Source organism: Nerophis ophidion, linkage group LG16, assembly GCF_033978795.1.
Source record: "Nerophis ophidion isolate RoL-2023_Sa linkage group LG16, RoL_Noph_v1.0, whole genome shotgun sequence".
Classification (NCBI taxonomy): Eukaryota; Metazoa; Chordata; class Actinopteri; order Syngnathiformes; family Syngnathidae; genus Nerophis; species Nerophis ophidion.
The window spans coordinates 52,683,140-52,707,892 of record NC_084626.1 but is presented as its reverse complement, the minus strand read 5'-3'; the positions used below and the strand labels follow the sequence as shown (position 1 = coordinate 52,707,892).

The following is a 24,753-nucleotide window of genomic DNA, read 5'->3' as shown; positions in this document are numbered from 1 at the left end:
AATTATTATTGGCAAAAAAAAATATGTTGTCTTTGTAGCATATTCAACTGAATATGGCTTGAAAAGGATTTGCAAATCATTGTATTCTGTTTATATTTACATCTAACACAATTTCCCAACTCATATGGAAACAGGGTTTGTAGATAGACTTATGGATATGAGGATTTTGGCCAACAAACTTAAACCGATGTGGGGTCCTGTTCATTCTGCAGTTTATAGCCAGAGAGAGCGACTGTGCCCTAGAAATTCTGGATCTGAAAGGGAATAGTAACTTGCCATCAGCACTGCTGTGTGACCTCCAGGGACCTAGCCTGATTACAGCGTCATCATTCTCCTTCTCCGAGGCACAAACACACAGCTGTGCCATTGCTCATCAGCGCCTCACACCTCATCCAATATGGTTTTTTCAAGGCAAGGTAGAGAAGTGTTACTTTGGAGCCGCATATCTCCCGCCAGTAAGTGCTTAATAGTGATGAATGAGGTTGGCTGGCAAGGACAGCTGGTCATACAAAATACAGAATGTGCTCATAGAAACATCCGAGCCTCCGTTATGAAAGTATCCACGAAAGGGAGGGTTGCAGGGTCTTATCAACGAGAAAAATATCCACAAAGAACATTAACTTAACAGCCTTAAATTAGTTGAATGTCATTAAAAAACAGGTTCCTCACACAACAATAATCATGAAAAAGCTACAGCAAATTTGGGAAATTGTGTTAGATGTAAATATAAACACAATACAATGATTTGCAAATCCTTTTCAAGCCATATTCAGTTGAATATGCTACAAAGACAACATATTTCATGTTCAAACTCATAAACTTTATTCTTTTTTTGCAAATAATAATTAACTTAGAATTTCATGGCTGCAACACGTGCCAAAGTAGTTGGGAAAGGGCATGTTCACCACTGTGTTACATCACCTTTTCTTTTAACAACACTCAATAAACGTTTGGGAACTGAGGAAACTAAATGTTGAAGCTTTGAAAGTGGAATTATTTCTCATTCTTGTTTTATGTAGAGCTTCAGTCCTTCAACAGTCCGGGGTCTCCGCTGTCGTATTTTATGCTTCACAAGGCTTCCACTTTGATCCGGAAGACACAATGTCGAATATTTCCAAAAACAATTTGAAGACCACAGAACACTTTCCCACTTTGCATCAGTCCATCTTAGATGATCTCCGGCCCAGAGAAGCGGCGGCGTTTCTGGATGTTGTTGATAAGTGGCTTTCGCTTTGCATAGTAGAGCTTTAACTTGCACTTACAGATGTAGCGACCAACTGTATTTAGTGACAGTGGTTTTCTGAAGTGTTCCTGAGCCCATGTAGAAGCATTTAAGTCTCACCTTAAAACTCATCTGTATACTCTAGCCTTTAAATAGATCTCCTTTTTAGACCAGTTGATCTGCCGCTTCTTTTCTTTTTTCTCCTATGTCCCCCCCTCCCTTGTGGAGGGGGTCCGGCCCGATGACCATGGATGAAGTACTGGCTGTCCAGAGTCGAGACCCAGGATGGACCGCTCATCGGGACCCAGGATGGACCGCTCGCCTGTGTATCGGTTGGGGACATCTCTACACTGCTGATCCGCCTCCACTTGTGATGGTTTTCTGTGGACGGGACTCTCGCTGCTGTCTTGGATCCGCTTGAACTGAACTCTCCCTTGGAGTTGGAGCCACTATGGATTGAACTTTCACAGTATCATGTTAGACCCGCTCCACATCCATTGCTTTCGGTCCCCTAGAGGGGGGGGTTGCCCACATCTGAGGTCCTCTCCAAGGTTTCTTATAGTCAGCATTGTCACTGGCGTCCCACTGGATGTGAATTCTCCCTGCCCACTGGGTGTGAGTTTTCCTTGCCCTTTTGTGGGTTCTTCCGAGGATGTTGTAGTCGTAATGATTTGTGCAGTCCTTTGAGACATTTGTGATTTGGGGCTATATAAATAAACATTGATTGATGTGGTGATATCCTTTAGAGATTGATGTCGTTTTTTGATACAGGTCACGAAGGTCACGGTCATTCAATGTTGGTTTCCGGCCATGCTGCTTACGTGGAGTGATTTCTCCAGATTCTCTGAACCTTTTGATGATATTATGGAGCGTAGATGTTGAAATCCCTAAATTTCTTGCAATGTCACTTTGAGAAAGGTTGTTCTTAAACTGTTTGACTATTTGCTCACACAGTTGTGGACAAAGGGGTGTACCTCGCCCCATCCTTTCTTGTGAAAGACTGAGCATTTTTTGGGAAGCTGTTTTTATAGCCAATCATGGCACCCACCTGTTCCCAATTAGCCTGCACACCTGTGGGATGTTCCAAATAAGTGTTTGATGAGCATTCCTCAACTTTATCAGTATTTATTGCCACGTTTCCCAAGTTAATGATTATTTGCAAAAAAAAAAAATAATGTTTATGAGTTTGAACATGAAATATGTTGTCTTTGTAGCATATTCAACTGAATATGGCTTGAAAAGGATTTGCAAATCATTGTATTCTGTTTATATTTACATCTAACACAATTTCCCAACTCATATGGAAACGGGGTTTGTAGATCAGACCTTTTTGCCTCCCTGTCCGGCCCACGTGAGGCCAATTATAAATTACAAAATACATTTAAAAAAGTATCTACTGTATATGGAGTGTGCAATACAACGGTGCTGCTTTTGTTTTGAAAAGCATTATTTGTATTACTTCCGTGTGGACGTATACTCGCGCGTGATTGTTTGTGAAAGCGAACAGCGGCAATCACAAATTACAAAATAAAAAAATTAAAAAACATCTATGTCCTGCGTGCAATACAACTGTGGTGCTTTTATTTTGAAAAGTGTTATTTATGGGCGTATGTCCGTGTGTAACCTGTGAGTGAAGGTGCACAGCGACAAGTGATGCCCGGTTACCCCCGAGATGTCAGCTCACGGTGAAATAGAAAAGTTGATGAAGAATGCCGTGTTTTCAACAAGACATGGACTGCCAAGTATTTCTTTACAGAAATTAAAGGTAAAGTGGTGTGTTTAATGTGTGGTAAACAGGTTGTTGTGTTTAAAGGGGAACATTATCAGCAGACCTATGTAAGCGTCAATATATACCTTGATGGTGCAGAAAAAAGACCATCTATTTGTTTGACCGATTTCCGAACTCTAAATGGGTGAATTTTGGCAAATTACACGCCTTTCTGTTTATCGGTCTTTTAGCGATGACGTCAGAATGTGACGTCACCGAGGTAACACACCCACCATTTTCATTTTCACATTACAAACACCGGGTCTCAGCTCTGTTATTTTCCGTTTTTTCGACTATTTTTTTGGAACCTTGGAGACATCATGCCTGGTGGGTGTGTTGTCGGAGGGTGTAACAACACTAACAGGGAGGGATTCAAGTTGCACCACTGGCAAGAAATCTCCCGCCAAACCCCCATTGAATGTACCAGAGTGTCTCCACATTTGACCGGCGATGCTAAGACAGACATGGCACAGAGATGTATGGATAACCTGCAGATGCATTTGCAACCATTAAGTCAACCAAATCACAAAGGTGAGTTTTGTGGATGTTGTTGACTTATGTGCTAATCAGACATATTTGGTCACGGCATGACTGCCAGCTAATCGATGCTAACATGCTATTTACGCTAGCTGTATGTACATTTGAAACTAGATACCCACATTTAATGCGAAACAAACACTTACCAATCGACGGATTTAAGTTGCTCCAGTGTCACAAGATGCGAAAGTCCTGATCGTTTGGTCCACACATTTTACCGGCGATGCTGATAAGGCAGCCACGCTATGGGCCACTTCATTAGGTACACCCACGCTATGGCCGAATAGCGTCAATAGCTATTCGCTCAATAGCTTCAATTTCGTTTTCGCTATCTGCCTCCATACTCCGACCATCTGTTTCAATACATGCGTAATCTGTTGAATCGCTTAAGCCGCTGAAATCCGAGTCTGAATCCGAGCTAATGTCGCTATATCTTGCTGTGGTAACCGCCATGTTGTTTGTATTGGCAGCACTGTATGACGTCACAGGGAAATGGACAGTCGCATCGCAAATAGGGGAAATCAAGGACTTTAAAGCTTTTTTTAGGGATATTCCGGGAGGTGTAAAATTTTGAAAAAAACTTCAAAAAATACAACAAGCCACTGGGAACTGATTTTTATTGTTTTTAACCCTTTTGAAATTGTGATAATGTTCCCCTTTAAAGAATATCATTGGAATCGCTACTACACGACGAAGCAGGAGGGAAAATACCAGCATCTGTCTGATGAAGAGCGCGCAAGGGAAGCTAAAGCATTGATAGTAAAACTGTAAACCCAACAAGGACTTTTTGCCAAATTTCACACCTCCAGAGATGCAGCTGTCAGGACAAGTGTCCTCATTTCTCACAAAATCGCCAGAAAATGTAAAGCTTTTTCTGACAGAGAGCTTATTAAGGAGTGCTTATTGGACTCTGTTGTGTTGATATGACCAAAGAAGAGGGGCGCATTTGAGAACGTGTCACTCACCCCACGCACTGTAACGAGGCAGGTTGAGACCATCCCTGGAAACTCGGAGCTTCAGCTGAAGAACACAACGGCCGACTTCCACTGTTTTTAGCTGGCTTCGAATGAGAGCTGCGATGTACGTGACGCCGCCCAACTGCTCATCGTCTTACGTGGGATAACTGCAGACTTTCAAATCACGGAGTAGCTGGAAGCCATGCAGTCAATTATAGAAACAACCACAGGTAATGACTTGTTCACAGAGGTAAATGTGTTTGGACTGAAATGGGACAAGCTGGCTGTGTTTAAAGAATAACATTTGAATCGCTACTACACGACGAAGCAGGAGGAAAAATACCAGCATCTGTCTGATGAAGAGCGCGCAAGGGAGGCTAAAGCATTGATAGTAAAACTGCAAACCCAACAAGGACTTTTTGCCAAATTTCACACCTCCAGAGATGCAGCTGTCAGGACAAGTGTCCTCATTTCTCACAAAATCGCCAGAAAATGTAAGGCTTTTTCTGACAGAGAGCTTATGAAGGAGTGCTTATTGGACTCTGTTGTGTTGATATGACCAAAGAAGAGGGGCGCATTTGAGAACGTGTCACTCACCCGACGCACTGTAACGAGGCAGGTTGAGACCATCCCTGGAAACTCAGAGCTTCAGCTGAAGAACACAACGGCCGACTTCCACTGTTTTTAGCTGGTTTCGAATGAGAGCTGCGATGTACGTGACGCCGCCCAGCTGCTCATCGTCTTACGTGGGATAACTGCAGACTTTCAAATCACGGAGTAGCTGGCAGCCATGCAGTCAATTATAGAAACAACCACAGGTAATGACTTGTTCACAGAGGTAAATGCATGTTTGGACATGTTAGGACTGAAATGGTACAAACTGGCTGTGTTTAAAGAATAACATTTGAATCACTACAACACGACGAAGCAGGAGGAAAAATACCGGAATCTGTCTGATGAAGAGCGCACAAGGGAGGCTAAAGCATTGATAGTAAAACTGTAAACCCAACAAGGACTTTTTTGCCAAATTTCACACCTCCAGAGATGCAGCTGTCAGGACAAGTGTTGTCATTTCTCACAAAATCGCCAGAAAATGTAAGGCTTTTTCTGACAGAGAGCTTATTAAGGAGTGCTTATTGGACTCTGTTTCGTTGATATGACCAAAGAAGAGGGGCGCATTTGAGAACGTGTCACTCACCCCACGTAACGAGGCGGGTTGAGACCATCCCTAGAAACTCGGAGCTTCAGCTGAAGAACACAACGGCCGACTTCGACTGTTTTTAGCTTGCTTCGAATGAGAGCTGCGATGTTTGGACACTGCCCAACTGCTCATCGTCTTACGTGGGATAACTGCCGACTTTCAAATCACGCAGTCAATTATAGAGACAACCACAGGTAATGACTTGTTCACAGAGGTAAATGCGTGTTTGGACATGTTATGACTGAAATGGTACAAACTGGCAGGTGTGACAACAGATGCTTGTCCAAATCTGACGGGGGATTAATGTTGGACTTTTAAAGAGGATGTGTCACACCTATGGATCATGTTATGTTTTTGATTTTGGACATTCAGTCACGTTTTGCACTTCCTGGTTTGGTTTGTTTCCATGCCAACGTATTAGTTCCCACCTGCCCTCAGTCCCGCACCTGTTCCTGATTATCACAGCCAGTATTTAAGTAATTTCCTTTCTGTTCATCATTCTGGGATCTTCTCACATGTGCACGCACCCTACCCATGCTGCACCTCCTTCATGTCCTTGTCCATAGTTCCATGCCGTGTACGTTTTTGTATTTATGCCATTGTGCTAGTTTTGTTTATAGTTTATTATTATTCATGCCAATCGAGCAAGTGTTTTTGTTTCATGTTTGTAGTTTTGCATTTATGCTAGTCTTTTGTTTGTTCATAGCCAAGTGTCTGTACCTCCTTGTGAGCGCCCTTAGTTTGTTTATTTTTCATTATAGTTTTAAATAAACAACTATGTACTCACGTCCACGCCTCGCTCGTGTTGATCCTCATCTGCATCGAAGAAACAATCCATGTTCAAGCCAAGTTGTGACAGGATGGAGGATAAAGTGACAGAAATTGACATTTTTGCATTGTATTATACATCAGGAAGTGTTAAAAATAAAACCAACAAAAGCAATCTGCTTTTGTATAAAGTTAAGTTAGGTTAAATTCAATTATTATTGTTTATTTTATGGTATATCAAAAATAATTTGAGCTAAATTTCATTGAAATATTGTCAGCTGTGCTTGGGTAAAAATTAATTGCCCACCCCAGGTTTAGATTATATCATCTTTTGGTGCCGAGCACTCAGTCGTCACTGAAGTCCCCATTCGAGACTATCAGTTTCTGCCAGGTGGCTTGGCTCCGTAGACGTAGCTGGATAATTAGACCTTCAGAAAAATTAGGGGACCTTAGGAACCCTATTAAGGACCATATGTGCTGAATGTTTTCATGCCACTTTCTACAAATGTTATCCCCAAACATTTTGTTCAAATACTAACTCTATTTTGTGTCTTTCAGCTGCATCTGGAACACAATAGTTACATCACCTTGGGCTCGCACTCATCAACGCTTTTGAAAATGCGTTTTGCTTCGTTTGGAGCAATTCGGTGGAGTGTTTTGTGCTGGAGGACTTTTATATGGTAATTTGTTATGAAGTTGGGATGAGGTGGGTGGAGGAGCTTTGATATTCAAAATAATCCTTTGAAGTTTGTAAGAAGTACAAGGGTACGCAGCCATAGTACAAGCTACACCAAGCCGTTGTTGTGTCCCAGAAACCCTTTGAAGTTTGTAAGAAGTACAAGGGTACGCAGCCATAGTACAACCTACACCAAGCCGTTGTTGTGTCCCAGAAACCCTTTGAAGTTTGTAAGAAGTACAAGGGTACGCAGCCATAGTACAAGCTACACCAAGCCGTTGTTGTGTCCCAGAAACCCTTTGAAGTTTGTAAGAAGTACAAGGGTACGCAGCCATAGTACAAGCTACACTAAGCCGTTGTTGTGTCCCAGAAACCCTTTGAAGTTTGTAAGAAGTACAAGGGTACGCAGCCATAGTACAAGCTACACCAAGCCGTTGTTGTGTCCCAGAAAGAACGAACAATAAATTCACTCTTTCACCACAATCTCAAGACTGCAAAGGCTTTGTTGGTTTTCGGAGATCTATTAACTCCATAGCAGCTGTTCATTTGTTCCGCCGCTTCTACCGAGACGCATTGATTATACGCCCATTACAGGCATAATTGATAACGACAAGGTGAGTACGCAAGGTGACTATAGAAGTCAACTTAATCCTCCAGGAATTGATCAAGTTCAATACAATTTTCTTAAGGCCGAAAAAGCCACATCAGATTGAATAAAAAATATTGACTCCCTACACCAGGGGTCGGGAACCTTTTTGTCTGAGAGAGCCACAAGGCCAAATATTTTAAAATGTATTTCCCTAAGAGCCATATAATATTTTTTTTAACACTGAACACAAATAAATGCGTGCATTTTTAAGTAAGACCAACATTTCCAGAGTATAATAGGTCTCTTATTCTTTGTAATAACATTGTTATTCTGAAGCTAACTGTGGAGGGGGCGTGGCCTGCGGGCCTGCAGTGAACTGAGGTGTGCCAGGACCGGCCTCTGAATAAGCAACAGGTGCGTAGATGGCCCACCTGAGCCTTGTTATCTAATCACCTGTCGCTCTGTTATAAGCAGCAGCCAGGAGGAGAGACGGGGTTGGGGCTGGAGCCAGAGCGCGAGCGAAAACGAAAGAGAAAAAGACAATTGCTGGAAAGCAACTGAGGGACTTGTTGAAAAATAAAACAATATTGTAACCCTGAAACAGGCTCTCATGTCGGTGCTTGGTGGTCTGAAGAACCCCCAGGAGGGCAAGTCCCACACTAACCAATAATAAATAAATAACTTCTTACCATTAACGCAACTTCTTGAACAGGCGCGGTAGTAAACGGATGGATGGATTAAAAATGCATGAGAATGTTTTATATTTTGAACATTATTTTTAGTTCAAGTAAAACACCGCTCATTTTTTCCCCCTTGTTTTTGAACACTGACTTTTTGCAGTGTACCCTCCTTTCCTCAGACCTCGTCCGACCCTCAAGACTAATTTAATCTCCTCTTTTTATTTTTTTTCCTCAGTTTAAAGTGGACAAGCTAATTACTTAAACAAGTAAACAAGTGGAAAGGTGAAGGGAGTGCAACGGCAATCAGTGCTAATACTGAGGTCGTGTAAAGGTAGCACAACATGAACGAGGGTACACTTCCTCGGCTGGGACACACACATCCACGCTATGCATACTTGCCAACCCTCCCGGATTTTCTGGGAGAATCCAGGAATTCAGCACCTCTCCCGAAAACCTCCCGGGACAAATTTTCTCCCAAAAATCTCCCAAAATTCAGACGGACCTGAGTGACGTGTCGACAGCCTGTTTTCACGTCCGCTTTCCCACAATATAAACAGAGTGCCTGCCCAATGACGTTATAACTGTAGAGTTCTTGGTTTCTTATGTGGGTTTATTGTTAGGCAGTTTCATTAACGTCCTCCCAGCGCGGTAACAACACACAACAACAGCAGTCACGTTTTCCTCTACCGTAAAGCAGTTCGTCTGCCGTAAACAGCAATGTTGTGACACTCTTAAACAGGACAATACTGCCATCTACTGTACATGCATATGGTTAGAAAAACAAGGATGGACAATTCAACCCTTAACTCGACAATGAGTAGATGAGTGTTATGTGCGTGGAAATGTGTAAATAAATGAACACTGAAATTCAAGTATTTCTTTTATATATATATATATATATATATATACATATATATATATACATATATTTATATAAATATATAATGTATATATATATATATATATATAGCTAGAATTCACTGCAAGTCAAGTATTTCATATATATATATATATATATACATATATGAAATACTTGACTTGGTGAATCTAGCTGTAAATATACTCCTCCACTCTTAACCACGGCCTTAACCACGCCCCCCACCACCCCACCTCTTGAAATCGGAGGTGAAGTTAAGTGACGTGAAATATATTTTTTATATAGCGCTTTTTCTCTAGTGACTCAAAGCGCTTTACATAGTGAAACCCAATATTTAAGTTACATTTAAACCAGTGTGGGTGGCACTGGGAGCAGGTGGGTAGAGTGTCTTGCCCAAGGACACAACGGCAGTGACTAGGATGGCGGAAGCGGGGATCAAACCTGGAACCCTCAAGTTGCTGGCACGGCCGCTCTACCAACCGAGCTATACCGCCCCAGTCAGTTAAATTATTAATAATTTATTAGGTTTTGAAGGCCAACTCTTCTCAGTGTTGCCAAGTGTGACGGTCTTCCCTGCCAACACACACACACACACACACACACACACACACACACACACACACACACACACACACACACACACACACATTGTGAGCCTAGTATGTCATCTTGATTAGGGAGGAGAGATGCTGCTGCCGGTCTCTTCACCTGCCGGTTAATTTGCACTTGCCAGGCCGAGTTGCAGGCTAGTTTACCCCCCCCCCCCCTGCCCCCCGCACACCCCGACCTCCCCCCACTTTACTGACTGATTGCAATCTGAGAGTCAACGCTGATGTATTCATATGTAAAATAGGCCGGCTTGGAAAGAAGGCTGCAAAAAATCCGATTTAGGAAGGGATGCACAATGCATTGTCAGAGAGAGAAACCCTATTCCTGCAAAATAGGTCTGCGGCGTGATGTCCTCATGACTATGTGTGCCAGCATTCTTCCGGCAGATGAGGTTGCTACCGCTTTTCGAAGGTGGCGTCGCAACAATTGAGCGCATCTTTATTACTTTTGTCGACCCCTTCTATGGTTCCCATGGCAACCCCCGGGCGAGCTGATAGATGAGAAGCTGGGGAGTCAGCCTCCCACATTGTTTGGAAAACACGTCGACATTAAAACAAAATGCACGCACAAAAGCACGTGTGATTGTGCTGTATTGTTTTGGAATAAAGCAGGCATCATCGAGTCAGATTGTGGAACATGTTGTAAATTAGGCCAGTGGTTCTCAAATGGGGGTACGTGTACCCCTTGTCAAACTTGGACTTGGATTTGTATTGCTTCTTCCACGCAAAGGATGATTGGCACGAGCCAGACGAGAGTGTGAGTACATTTTTATTTATCTAAACACTATAATTCAAAAACAGGAAAACAAAGGGCGTGCACAATGGCGGAGAACAAACTAGACTATGCTCAAAACAAAAACAGCAAAATGGCATGACTATATACAAACAACAAAAGATACTAACTGTGGCACAAAACAAACCAAAAACTTACGTGGTGTAGACAACAAACCACGTGGCAAGGCATGAAGGTAGATGAGTGTCAGGTAGAGTGGTATTTACATTGCCAGGACGAGGACAGAAACAGAATGGCTTAAATAGTGACTATGATGATGATTAGTAACAGGTGTGAGGGCTGAGGAGAGGGGCGTGACTTGGAGACCAGGGGGAAACTAATGGGTTGGCATGGAGACGAAAACAAACCAGGAAGTGCAAAAACAGAACTGAATGTCCAAAAATCTAAACATAACATGACTAAACATGACAAAAATAAAACATAATCCACAGGCTCGACACCCCTAGGGGTACTCTCCAAGGTTTCCCATAGTCATCATTGTCACTGTCACCGACATCCCACTGGGGTGAGTTTTTCTTTGCCCTTATGTGGGCTCTACAGAGGATGTCGTTGTGGTTCGTGCAGCCCTTTGAGACACTTGTGATTTAGGGCTATAAAAATAAATATTAATAGATTTTTTTTCCCACCTAAAATGCTTTGCTCTGATTAGGGGGTACTTGAATTAAAAAAATGTTCACGGGGGTACATCACTGAAAAAAGGTTGAGAACCTCTGAATTAGGCTATGATATTAACAGTGGAACTCGAGGATGAAAACGGTGTTCTCTCCAGATCCTTTCTTCTTCTGTTTGTCCTTGTGTCACTCTGGAGGGGGGAGCCTCTCTGCTCATTATCAGAGCAAACAGCGAGGGGTACACACATTTATCTCAGAGGGAAAAACAAACAACCACAAGGCGAGAACCGCCGGAGAACGACCTCTGTGGACGCTCATATTCCTCCTTGGAAGACCTTTTCATTCCAGCAAATTAAACCCAAGAAACTAAAGGTTGTGGGCCAGCAAGCATCTATTGTCATAAGAGTTCTGTGTGGCGTGCCAGCAACCTGAGAGTTCCTGGTTCAATCCCCACCTTCTACCATCCTGGTCATGTCCATTGTGTCCTTGACAGAGGTGGGTAGTAACGAGCTACATTTACTCCGTTACATCTACTTGAGTAACTTTAGGGATAAATTGTACTTCTAAGAGTAGTTTTAATGCAACATACTTTTAATATTCCTTGAGTATATTTATAGAGAAGAAACGCTACTTTTACTCCGCTCCATTTATCTACATTCAGCTCGCTACTGGCTACTGATTTTTACCGATCTGTTAATGCACGCTTTGTTTGTTTTGTTTTGTCAGACAAACATTCAAAGTAGGATCCATCACATGCCTGCGTTTCACCAATCAAATGCAGTCACCGGTGACGTTTGACTCTGTTTCACCAATCAAATGCAGTCGCCGGTGACGTTTGACTCCGTTTCACCAATCACATTAAGTCACTGGTGACGTTTGACTCCGTTTCACCAATCAAATGCAGTCACCGGTGACGTTTGACTCCGTTTCACCAATCAAATGCAGTCACCGGTGACGTTTGACTCCGTTTCACCAATCAAATGCAGTCGCCGGTGACGTTTGACTCCGTTTCACCAATCAAATGCAGTCACCGGTGACGTTTGACTCCGTTTCACCAATCAAATGCAGTGACTAGTGAAGTTTGACTCCGTTTCACCAATCAAATGCAGTCACCGGTGACGTTTGACTCCGTTTCACCAATCAAATGCAGTCGCCGGTGACGTTTGACTCCGTTTCACCAATCAAATGCAGTCACAGGTGACGTTTGACTCTGTTTCACCAGTCAAATGCAGTCACTGGTGACGTTTGACTCCGTTTCACCAGTCAAATGCAGTCACTGGTGACGTTTGACTCCGTTTCACCAGTCAAATGCAGTCACTGGTGACGTTTGACTCCGTTTCACCAATCAAATGCAGTCACTGGTGACGTTTGACTCCGTTTCACCAATCAAATGCAGTCACTGGTGACGTTTGACTCCGCTTCACCAATCAAATGCAGTCACTGGTGACGTTTGACTCCGTTTCACCAATCAAATGCAGTCGCCGGTGACGCTTGACTCCGTTTCACCAATCAAATGCAGTCACCGGTGACGTTTGACTCCGTTTCACCAATCAAATGCAGTCACCGGTGACGTTTGACTCCGTTTCACCAATCAAATGCAGTCACCGGTGACGTTTGACTCCGTTTCACCAATAAAATGCAGTCACTGGTGACGTTTGACTCCGTTTCACCAATCAAATGCAGTCACCGGTGACGTTTGACTCCGTTTCACCAATCAAATGCAGTCACCGGTGACGTTTGACTCCGTTTCACCAATCAAATGCAGTCACTGGTGACGTTTGACTCCGTTTCACCAATCAAATGCAGTCACTAGTGACGTTTGACTCCGTTTCACCAATCAAATGCAGTCACCGCTGACGTTTGACTCCGTTTCACCAATCAAATGCAGTCGCCGGTGACGCTTGACTCCGTTTCACCAATCAAATGCAGTCACCGGTGACGTTTGACTCCGTTTCACCAATCAAATGCAGTCACCGGTGACGTTTGACTCCGTTTCACCAATCAAATCCAGTCACCGGTGACGTTTGACTCCGTTTCACCAATCAAATGCAGTCACTGGTGACGTTTGACTCTGTTTCACCAATCAAACAGAGGCCGGCGGTCACACGATTAACTGCACATTTTTTTATATTTTTTTGTTTATAAAACTTTATTTATAAATTTCAATATTTACAAACTGTTGAAAATAATAATCAAAGTTAGTACAAAAACAGTACAAAAACCGTACAAAACAGCGCCAGGAGGTTGTAAATTCAAAGTAACTAAAATAGAATGAAAAACATTTATATATATAAAATAAACAAAGAGCAAAGCCATAGTCTCACTCAATCTCAGTAAATAACTTAAATTTGGAACACAGCATCATCGTTTTCACAGCTTTTTGTTTGTTAGAGGCAGAGTGTTTTAATGTTGAGTTCTACATGTTTTTTAAAGGCACAAAAAACAGGTCGGGTATTGAGAAACTTACATTTATGAATATAAAACTTAGCCAATAGTATAATGAGCTTGCAAAGGTAAAATTAATTTTCAATTTTTTTTCAATACATGTAAAACCTAATAAATATTATTTAATATATATTATTGTTTTAGTTGCTTAAGAGATATTCCTTTGCTATTTTTATGTTTTGTGCATTACTTGTTGCCGTAATCATTAAACAAACAGGTTACTCATCAGTTACTCAGTACTTGAGTAGTTTTTTCACAACATACTTTTTACTTTTACTCAAGTAAATATTTGGATGACTACTCCTTACTTTTACTTGAGTAATACATCTCTAAAGTAACAGTACTCTTACTTGAGTACAATTTCTGGCTACTCTACCCACCTCTGGTCCTTGAGCAAGACACTTCACCCTCGCTCCTGATGGGTCCTGGTTAGCGCCTGGCATGGCAGCTGCCACCACAAGTGTGTGAATGTGTGAATATGTGTGTGAGTGGGTGAATGTGGGAATAGTGTCAAAGCACTTTGAGTTCCCTAAAAAGGAAGACAAGTGCTATTCAAGTATAACCCAAGTTCAAGTACGACCCATTTCTCAAAGACAATTGCCCTATGATTGCGTTGCTTTGAACTGGGGGGCTACTTTCGGCTTAAAAAAGCCAGAGAGGGACAAGCGGTAGAAAATGAATGGATGAAGGGCATTCAAAATAAGCACGATACGAAATATATATATATAATATATATATATAAACAGAATACAATGATTGACAAATCCTTTTCAAGCCATATTCAGTTGAATATGCTACAAAGACAACATATTTGATGTTCAAACTCATAAACATTATTTTTCTTTGTGCAAATAATCATTAACTTTAGAATTTGTTGCCAGCAACACGTGTCAAAGAAGTTGGGAAAGGTGGCAATAAATACTGATAAAGTTGAGGAATGCTCATCAAACACTTATTTGGAACATCCCACAGGTGTGCAGGCTAATTGGGAACAGGTGGGTGCCATGATTGGCTATAAAAACAGCTTCCCAAAAAAATGCTGAGTCTTTCACAAGAAAGGATGGGGCGAGGTACACCCCTTTGTCCACAACTGTGTGAGCAAATAGTCAAACAGTTTAAGAACAACCTTTCTCAAAGTGACATTGCAAGAAATTTAGGGATTTCAACATCTACGCTCCATAATATCATCAAAAGGTTCAGAGAATCTGGAGAAATCACTCCACGTAAGCAGCATGGCCGGAAACCAACATTGAATGACCGTGACCTTCCATCCCTCAGACGGCACTGTATCAAAAACCGACATCAATCTCTAAAGGATATCACCACATGGGCTCAGGAACACTTCAGAAAAACACTGTCACTAAATACAGTTAGTTGCTACATCTGTAAGTGCAAATTAAAGCTCTACTATACAAAGGGAAAGCCATCTATCAACAACATCCAGCAACGCCGCCGGCTTCTCTGGGCCCGAGATCATCTAAGATGGACTGATGCAAAGTGGAAAAGTGTTTGTGGTCTGATGAGTCCACATTTCAATCTGTTTTTGGAAATATTCGACATCATGTCATCCGGACCAAAGGGGAAGCGAACCATCCAGACTGTTATCAACGCCAAGTTGAAAAGCCAGCATGTGTGATGGTATGGGGGTGTATTAGTGCCCAAGGCATGGGTAACTTACACATGTGTGATGGTATGGGGGTGTATTAGTGCCCAAGACATGGGTAACTTACACATGTGTGATGGTATGGGGGTGTATTAGTGCCCAAGGCATGGGTAACTTACACATGTGTGATGGTATGGGGGTGTATTAGTGCCCAAGACATGGGTAACTTACACATGTGTGATGGTATGGGGGTGTATTAGTGCCCAAGACATGGGTAACTTACACATGTGTGATGGTATGGGGGTGTATTAGTGCCCAAGGCATGGGTAACTTACACATGTGTGATGGTATGGGGGTGTATTAGTGCCCAAGACATGGGTAACTTACACATGTGTGATGGTATGGGGGTGTATTAGTGCCCAAGACATGGGTAACTTACACATGTGTGATGGTATGGGGGTGTATTAGTGCCCAAGGCATGGGTAACTTACACATGTGTGATGGTATGGGGGTGTATTAGTGCCCAAGACATGGGTAACTTACACATGTGTGATGGTATGGGGGTGTATTAGTGCCCAAGACATGGGTAACTTACACATGTGTGATGGTATGGGGGTGTATTAGTGGCCAAGGCATGGGTAACTTACACATGTGTGATGGTATGGGGGTGTATTAGTGCCCAAGGCATGGGTAACTTACACATCTGTGAAGGCACCATTAATGCTGAAAGGTACATACAGGTTTTGGAACAACATATGCTGCCATCTGAGCGCCGGCTTTTTCATGAACGCCCCTGCTTATTTCAGCAAGACAATACCAAGACACATTCAGCACGTGTTACAACAGCGTGGCTTCGTAAAAGAAGAGTGCGGACACTTTCCTGGCCCGCCTGCAGTCCAGACCTGTCTCCCATGGAAAATGTGTGACTCATTATGAAACGTAAAATACGACTGTTGAAGGACTGAAGCTCTACATAAAATAAGAATGGGAAAGAATTCCACTTTCAAAGTTTCAACAATTAGTTTCCTCAGTTCACAAACGTTTATTGAGTGTTGTTAAAAGAAAAGGTGATGTAACACAGTGGTGAACATGCCCTTTCCCAACTACTTTGTGTTGCAGCCATGAAATTCTAAGTTAAATATTATTTGCAAAAAAAATTATCTTGTCTTTGTAGTGCATTCAACTGAATATGGCTTGAAAATTATTTGCAAATCATTGTATTCTGTTTATATTTACATCTAACACAATTTCCCAACTCATATGGAAACAGGGTTTGTACGTTATCCGATAGATTCTTAGGCGTGGACTTCAAACCGCACACGTCTACAAAATATGTTTTCCAAATTGTAATAAGGCACCAAGTATTATTAAGAGAGTGCATTGTTGTTGCTTTTGCTTATTAAATGTAGTACTGCAAATTCCCTTAGAGTGTCCCTATTGCACCAATAACTAAGATGTTGCATATTCTCCGCCCTGCTTCCCTGAAATCCTGCTCACCAACAGCAGCACTCGCCCCTCACAACTCATCTCTGCAGAGCTTTCCAGCTACATTTCCATATTTTGTAAAAAAAAAAAAACAAGTTTAAGGTTTAATCAGAGATAAGCTGGTTGTAAATATTGGACTTGCCTTCCAAGGAGAACTGCAAAATGCTATTCAGGGATCAGTGGAATGAGTAAATAGCACAGATCCCTTAATCCTTAAATCAGCTTTTTGTTATTATAATTACTTTAAGCCTTTAGGTGACCAAAGTACATGTTGCTGTCATTAGCTGGAGCGTCACACGCATCACATTCACTCATTCATACTCACGTTTACGTTTCGTAAACGCCACATAAAGTCATGACATTAGGACTGTAATTTAAATCGAGTTTTTCTCACACCACATTTGCAGCTACAGTGCATCCACATTTTGTGATGTCACAGCCTCATTCCAAAATTCAATACGTTCATTTTTGTCGTCAAAATTCTACAGACAATAACCCAGTATGACAATGTGAACAGGTTTGAATGGAGGGGGGGGCGTGGCCTGCGGGTCTGTTGTGTCAGGACCGGCCTCGAGGACAGCGACAGGTGCGTAGATGGCCCAGGTGGGCCTTCTTATTGTAGTACTTATTGTTGTTTTCTCACACCACATTTGCAGCTACAGTGCATCCACATTTTGTGATGTCACAGCCTCATTCCAAAATTCAATACATTCATTTTTGTCGTCAAAATTCTACAGACAATACCCCAGTATGACAATGTGAACAGGTTTGAATGGAGGGGGGCGTGGCCTGCGGGTCTGTTGCGTCAGGACCGGCCTCCAAGACAGCGACAGGTGCGTAGATGGCCCAGGTGGGCCTTGTTATTGTAGTAGAACATTTCTGTCCTTAATCTGTTTTGGGTAACTTTTACCTAGATACTTTGTGACCAAGTTGGGGGTGACACGACATGGGGGGGTCAATACCCCTTGAACATTGGACAGTTGCGTAAGTTGTTATGAAAGAAATCAGGTCATCATGGAGTTTATAAATAGGAGGGAAAGACCTACCCAGGTGTGCTCTTTTTTCAATTCTTCATGAAGTGAAGTGAATTATATTTATATAGCGCTTTTCTCTAGTGACTCAAAGCGCTTTACATAGTGAAACCCAATATCTAAGTTACATTTAAAGCAGTGTGGGTGGCACTGGGAGCAGGTGGGTAAAGTGTCTTGCCCAAGGACACAACGGCAGTGACTAGGATGGCGGAAGCGGGAATCGAACCTGCAACCCTCAAGTTGCTGGCACGGCCACTCTACCAACCGAGCTATACTGACACATGAGAGTACAACAACTTTCGTCTTCGAAGAAATTGTTTGTGTAAACATTTTGATTCAATCCAACTTTGTACTATTTGATTATGAGTTATTAAAACTGTTGTAACAAACTCTCTATTGCTTCTGCTTGGGATTCGGACTTTCCCACCACATTATCTAACCACCCGTCGCCTTTATTAGCAGCAGCTGTGGTGAGACGAGTGGTTGGAGTTGGAGGTGCTGCTGAGAAGAACTAACTAGAGGACAACCTCTGCAGTTTCTTATCTATTTTATTTATTTTCAAATTTCTTAGAAAAAAACTGTAAAAAAATGACATACCATACGATGACACAGATCTTTGGGAAGTTTCGCCCATTCCTCTTTGCAGCACTTTTTCAAGCTCCATCAGGTTGGATGGGAAGCGTTGGTTTTCATGCAAGGATGTCTCTGTACATTGCTGCATTCATCTTTCCTTCTCCCCGGACTAGTCTCCCAGTTCCTGTACAAAAAAATGGTAATGATGAGGGGGGGAAAAAAAACATATTTTTTTGTTTTAATTTGGTTTCTGCAGGACAACAAATATGACACAAACCTCCCTAATTGCTATAAAGCACACTGTTTATATTAAATATTCTTCGAGTATTTGGCGAGCGCCGTTTTGTCCTACTATTTTTGATGGTCCTTGAACTCACCCTAGTTAGTTTACATGCATAACTTTATCCGACTTTCTAAGACGTGAATTATGCTACTTCTTTTTCCGTCTCATTTTGTCCACCAAACTTATATTGTTGTGCATGAATGCACAAAGGTGAGTTTGACAGTCTTCTGCCGTGGTCGTGTGGGTTGCGTGGACCACCCAGGAAGGACATCGCTTTTCAGCACAGGTTTGACTCTTTATTTTTCCATTAAGTTTTTTTCGGCAGCTCGGATCGCTCTTTCAGCTCCTCTCCGCTGCTCGCTCCTCGGTCGTGTCGTCGTCTCTCGTGTGCTGTTGTCTGTCGCTCTTTAATCGCTCCTGCGCTGCATCTGCTGCGGACTCTCCAACTCCTTCTCCCTGTTCTCTCCGCCTTCGCCTCTTTTATACATTGCCAGGAAAAATGTTGATAATTTCCCGGTGTGTGAGCCACGCACCTGAAATTAATTGCAGCGGCGTCGCTTCTGGTACATCTCGCCTCTCCGTTTTGCCGCCTCCTCGCCACCATTTTGGGCAGGGCCACAGCGTGCCCCGCCCCGCCGTCGGCCCGTTTGCTCCGCCTCTCCGCAGTGAGTTTTGCTGATGTTATTGACTTATGTGGAGTGCTTATCAGACATATTTGGTCACTGCATGACTGCAAGCTAATCGATGCTAACATGCTATTTAGGCTAGCTATATTGCATCATTACGCCTCATTTGTAGCAATATTTAAGCTCATTTAGTTTCCTTTAAGTCCTCATAATTCAATTTATATCTCATGACACTATCTGTATGTAATATGGCTTTTAATTCTTTGCAACTACGGACGGATTTGTTTTTGTATTTTTGCTCCAATATGTCTCTTTCAACATTTTGGGTAGCCGACCCCTAGCTTAATGAAAAGTGTTTTTTTTTTATTTATTTTTTTTTAATATAAGCAGTGAACTTTACCAAGTCTACAGTCTGCTGGATCGACCGTGAGCTCGTCTATAAAGTTGTCTGGGACACGTCCCCGATATTGGGGTCGGTCTAATCATTGTGTCCGTATTGCAATTGTAATCAGGTTGTGAAAAGGGTGAATCTGCTTTCTTCTTGTCCTGGCAGAAAGTCTTCCATTCAGCAGCCGTCTTAAACCAACTATGTGTACTTTGTTGCCGTGGGGCAGGGATCGAGGATGCAAGATTTTAAACATAGGTGGCAAAAATGGGAATTGTAGGATGAGTGTCATAAGTGACAAAACATATTAGTTGGCAGCAATACTTGGGTACCAAAATGTGGCTTTATTTTAACAAACAAATCTTAAAATACAATAAACATATGTTTCCTATTGCACAGAGAGAACAATACATTGAATTAAAAGGCATCAAATATGAAACCACGCTGTTGTAACACATGGCTTGCTGAAAATAAGCAGGGGCGTCCATGATAACGTTGCTTGGATGGCAACATATGTGCTCCAAAACCTGTATGGACCTTTCAGCATTAATGGTGCCTTCACAGATGTGTAAGTTACCCATGCCTTGGGCACTAATACACCCCCATACCATCACACATGTGTAAGTTACCCATGTCTTGGGCACTAATACACCCCCATACCATCACACATGTGTAAGTTACCCATGTCTTGGGCACTAATACACCCCCATACCATCACACATGTGTAAGTTACCCATGTCTTGTTCACTAATACACCCCCATACCATCACACATGTGTAAGTTACCCATGTCTTGGGCACTAATACACCCCCATACCATCACACATGTGTAAGTTAACCATGTCTTGTTCACTAATACACCCCCATACCATCACACATGTGTAAGTTACCCATGTCTTGGGCACTAATACACCCCCATACCATCACACATGTGTAAGTTACCCATGCCTTGGGCACTAATGCACCCCCATACCATCACACATGTGTAAGTTACCCATGCCTTGGGCACTAATGCACCCCCATACCATCACACATGTGTAAGTTACCCATGTCTTGGGCACTAATACACCCCCATACCATCACACATGTGTAAGTTACCCATGTCTTGGGCACTAATACACCCCCATACCATCACACATGTGTAAGTTACCCATGCCTTGGGCACTAATACACCCCCATACCATCACACATGTGTAAGTTACCCATGTCTTGGGCACTAATACACCCCCATACCATCACACATGTGTAAGTTACCCATGCCTTGGGCACTAATACACCCCCATACCATCACACATGTGTAAGTTACCCATGCCTTGGGCACTAATACACCCCTATACCATCACACATGTGTAAGTTACCCATGCCTTGGGCACTAATACACCCCCATACCATCACACATGTGTAAGTTACCCATGCCTTGGGCACTAATACACCCCCATACCATCACACATGTGTAAGTTACCCATGTCTTGGGCACTAATACACCCCCATACCATCACACATGTGTAAGTTACCCATGCCTTGGGCACTAATACACCCCCATACCATCACACATGTGTAAGTTACCCATGTTTTGGGCACTAATACACCCCCATACCATCACACATGTGTAAGTTACCCATGCCTTGGGCACTAATACACCCCCATACCATCACACATGTGTAAGTTACCCATGTCTTGGGCACTAATACACCCCCATACCATCACACATGTGTAAGTTACCCATGCCTTGGGCACTAATACACCCCCATACCATCACACATGTGTAAGTTACCCATGTCTTGGGCACTAATACACCCCCATACCATCACACATGTGTAAGTTACCCATGCCTTGGGCACTAATACACCCCCATACCATCACACATGTGTAAGTTACCCATGTTTTGGGCACTAATACACCCCCATACCATCACACATGTGTAAGTTACCCATGCCTTGGGCACTAATACACCCCCATACCATCACACATGTGTAAGTTACCCATGTCTTGGGCACTAATACACCCCCATACCATCACACATGTGTAAATTACCCATGTTTTGGGCACTAATACACCCCCATACCATCACACATGTGTAAGTTACCCATGCCTTGGGCACTAATACACCCCCATACCATCACACATGCTGGCTTTTCAACTTTGTGCCTAGAACAATCCGGATGGTTCTTTTCCTCTTTGGTCCGGAGGACACGACGTCCACAGTTTCCCCAAAAAACTTGAAATGTGCACTCGTAAGATCAGAGTAGACTTTTCCACTTTGCATCAGTCCACTCGGGCCCAGCGGAGCCGGCGGCGTTTCTGGATGTTGTTGATAAATGGCTTTGGCTTTGCAGAGTAGAGGTTTAACTTGCACTTAGCGATTTAGCGACAAACTGTAGTTACTGACAGTGGTATTCTGAAGTTCTTGAGCCCATGTGGTGATATCCTTTACACACTAATGTCGCTTTTTGATTCAGTACCGCCGGAGGGATCGAAGGTCACGGGCATTCAATGTTTATTACGCTTACGTGCAGTGATTTCTCCAGATTCTTCAAACCTTTTGATGATATTACGGACCGTCGATGGTGACCAGAGTACACTTTTCCACTTTGCATCAGTCCACTCGGGCCCAGCAAAGCCGGCGGCGTTTCTGGATGTTGTTGATAAATGGCTTTGGCTTAGCAGAGTAGAGGTTTAACTTGCACTTAGCGATTTAGCGACAAACTGTAGTTACCGACAGTGGTATTCTGAAGTTCTTGAGCCCATGTGGTGATATCCTTTACACACTAATGTCGCTTTTTGATTCAGTACCGCCCGAGGGATCGAAGGTCACGGGCATTCAATGTTTATTACGCTTACGTGCAGTGATTTCTCCAGATTCTTCAAACCTTTTGATGATATTACGGACCATCGATGGTGACCAGAGTACAATTTTCCACTTTGCATCAGTCCACTCGGGCCCAGCAAAGCCGGCGGCGTTTCTGGATGTTGTTGATAAATGGTTTTGGCTTTGCATAGTAGAGTTTTAACTTGCACTTAGCGATTTAGCGACAAACTATAGTTACTGACAGTGGTTTTCTGGAGTTCTTGAGCCCATGTGGTGATATCCTTTACACACTAATGTCGCTTTTTGATTCAGTACCGCCCGAGGGATCGAAGGTCACGGGCATTCAATGTTTATTACGCTGACATGCAGTGATTTCTCCAGATTCTTCAAACCTTTTGATGATATTACGGACCGTCGATGGTGACCAGAGTACACTTTTCCACTTTGCATCAGTCCACTCGGGCCCAGCAAAGCCGGCGGCGTTTCTGGATGTTGTTGATAAATGGCTTTGGCTTAGCAGAGTAGTGTTTTAGCTTCCACTTACCGATGTAGCGACAAACTATAGTTACTGACAGTGGTTTTCTGGAGTTCTTGAGCCCATGTGGTGGTATCCTTTACACACTAATGTCGCTTTTTGATTCAGTACCGCCCGAGGGATCGAAGGTCACGGGCATTCAATGTTTATTACGCTTATGTGCAGTTATTTCTCCAGATTCTCCGAACCTTTTGATGTTATTACGGACCGTCGATGGTGACCAGAGTACACTTTTCCACTTTGCATCAGTCCACTCGGGCCCAGCAAAGCCGGCGGCGTTTCTGGATGTTGTTGATAAATGGCTTTGGCTTAGCAGAGTAGAGTTTTAACTTGCACTTACCGATGTAGCGACAAACTATAGTTACTGACAGTGGTTTTCTGGAGTTCTTGAGCCCATGTGGCGATATCCTTTACACACTAATGTCACTTTTTGATTCAGTACCGCCCGAGGGATCGAAGGTCACGGGCATTCAATGTTTATTACGCTTACGTGCAGTGATTTCTCCAGATTCTCCGAACCTTTTGATGTTATTACGGACCGTCGATGGTGACCAGAGTACACTTTTCCACTTTGCATCAGTCCACTCGGGCCCAGCAAAGCCGGCGGCGTTTCTGGATGTTGTTGATAAATGGCTTTGGCTTAGCAGAGTAGTGTTTTAGCTTCCACTTACCGATGTAGCGACAAACTATAGTTACTGACAGTGGTTTTCTGGAGTTCTTGAGCCCATGTGGTGATATCCTTTACACACTAATGTCGCTTTTTGATTCAGTACCGCCCGAGGGATCGAAGGTCACGGGCATTCAATGTTTATTACGCTTACGTGCAGTGATTTCTCCAGGTTCTTCAAACCTTTTGATGATATTACGGACCGTCGATGGTGACCAGAGTACACCTTTCCACTTTGCATCAGTCCACTCGGGCCCAGCAAAGCCGGCGGCGTTTCTGGATGTTGTTGATAAATGGCTTTGCCTTAGCAGAGTAGAGTTTTAACTTGCACTTAGCGATTTAGCGACAAACTGTAGTTACCGACAGTGGTATTCTGAAGTTCTTGAGCCCATGTGGTGATATCCTTTACACACTAATGTCACTTTTTGATGCAGTACCGCCCGAGGGATCGAAGGTCACGGGCATTCAATGTTTATTACGCTGACATGCAGTGATTTCTCCAGATTCTCCGAACCTTTTGATGTTATTACGGACCGTCGATGGTGACCAGAGTACACTTTTCCACTTTGCATCAGTCCACTCGGGCCCAGCAAAGCCGGCGGCGTTTCTGGATGTTGTTGATAAATGGCTTTGTCTCAGCAGAGTAGAGGTTTAACTTGCACTTACCGATGTAGCGACAAACTATAGTTACTGACAGTGGTTTTCTGGAGTTCTTGAGCCCATGTGGTGATATCCTTTACACACTAATGTCGCTTTTTGATGCAGTACCGCCCGAGGGATCGAAGGTCACGGGCATTCAATGTTTATTACGCTTACGTGCAGTGATTTCTCCAGATTCTTCAAACCTTTTGATGATATTACGGACCGTCGATGGTGACCAGAGTACACTTTTCCACTTTGCATCAGTCCACTCGGGCCCAGCAAAGCCGGCGGCGTTTCTGGATGTTGTTGATAAATGGCTTTGGCTTAGCAGAGTAGAGTTTTAACTTGCACTTACCGATGTAGCGACAAACTATAGTTACTGAC

The 24,753-nt window shown here is 43.0% G+C and overlaps 1 protein-coding gene across 1 annotated transcript in view; it reads right to left on the bottom strand.

Annotated features, from left to right (window-relative positions):
• The window catches only part of klhdc8a (kelch domain containing 8A), a 179,820-nt gene that overhangs the window by 90,199 nt on the left and 64,868 nt on the right, over positions 1-24,753 (bottom strand). Inside the window, exon 2 of the mRNA XM_061875508.1 lies at positions 18,448-18,607. The gene's annotated coding sequence lies outside the window, so the exon portion shown is untranslated. The remainder of the gene's footprint in view (positions 1-18,447; positions 18,608-24,753) is intronic.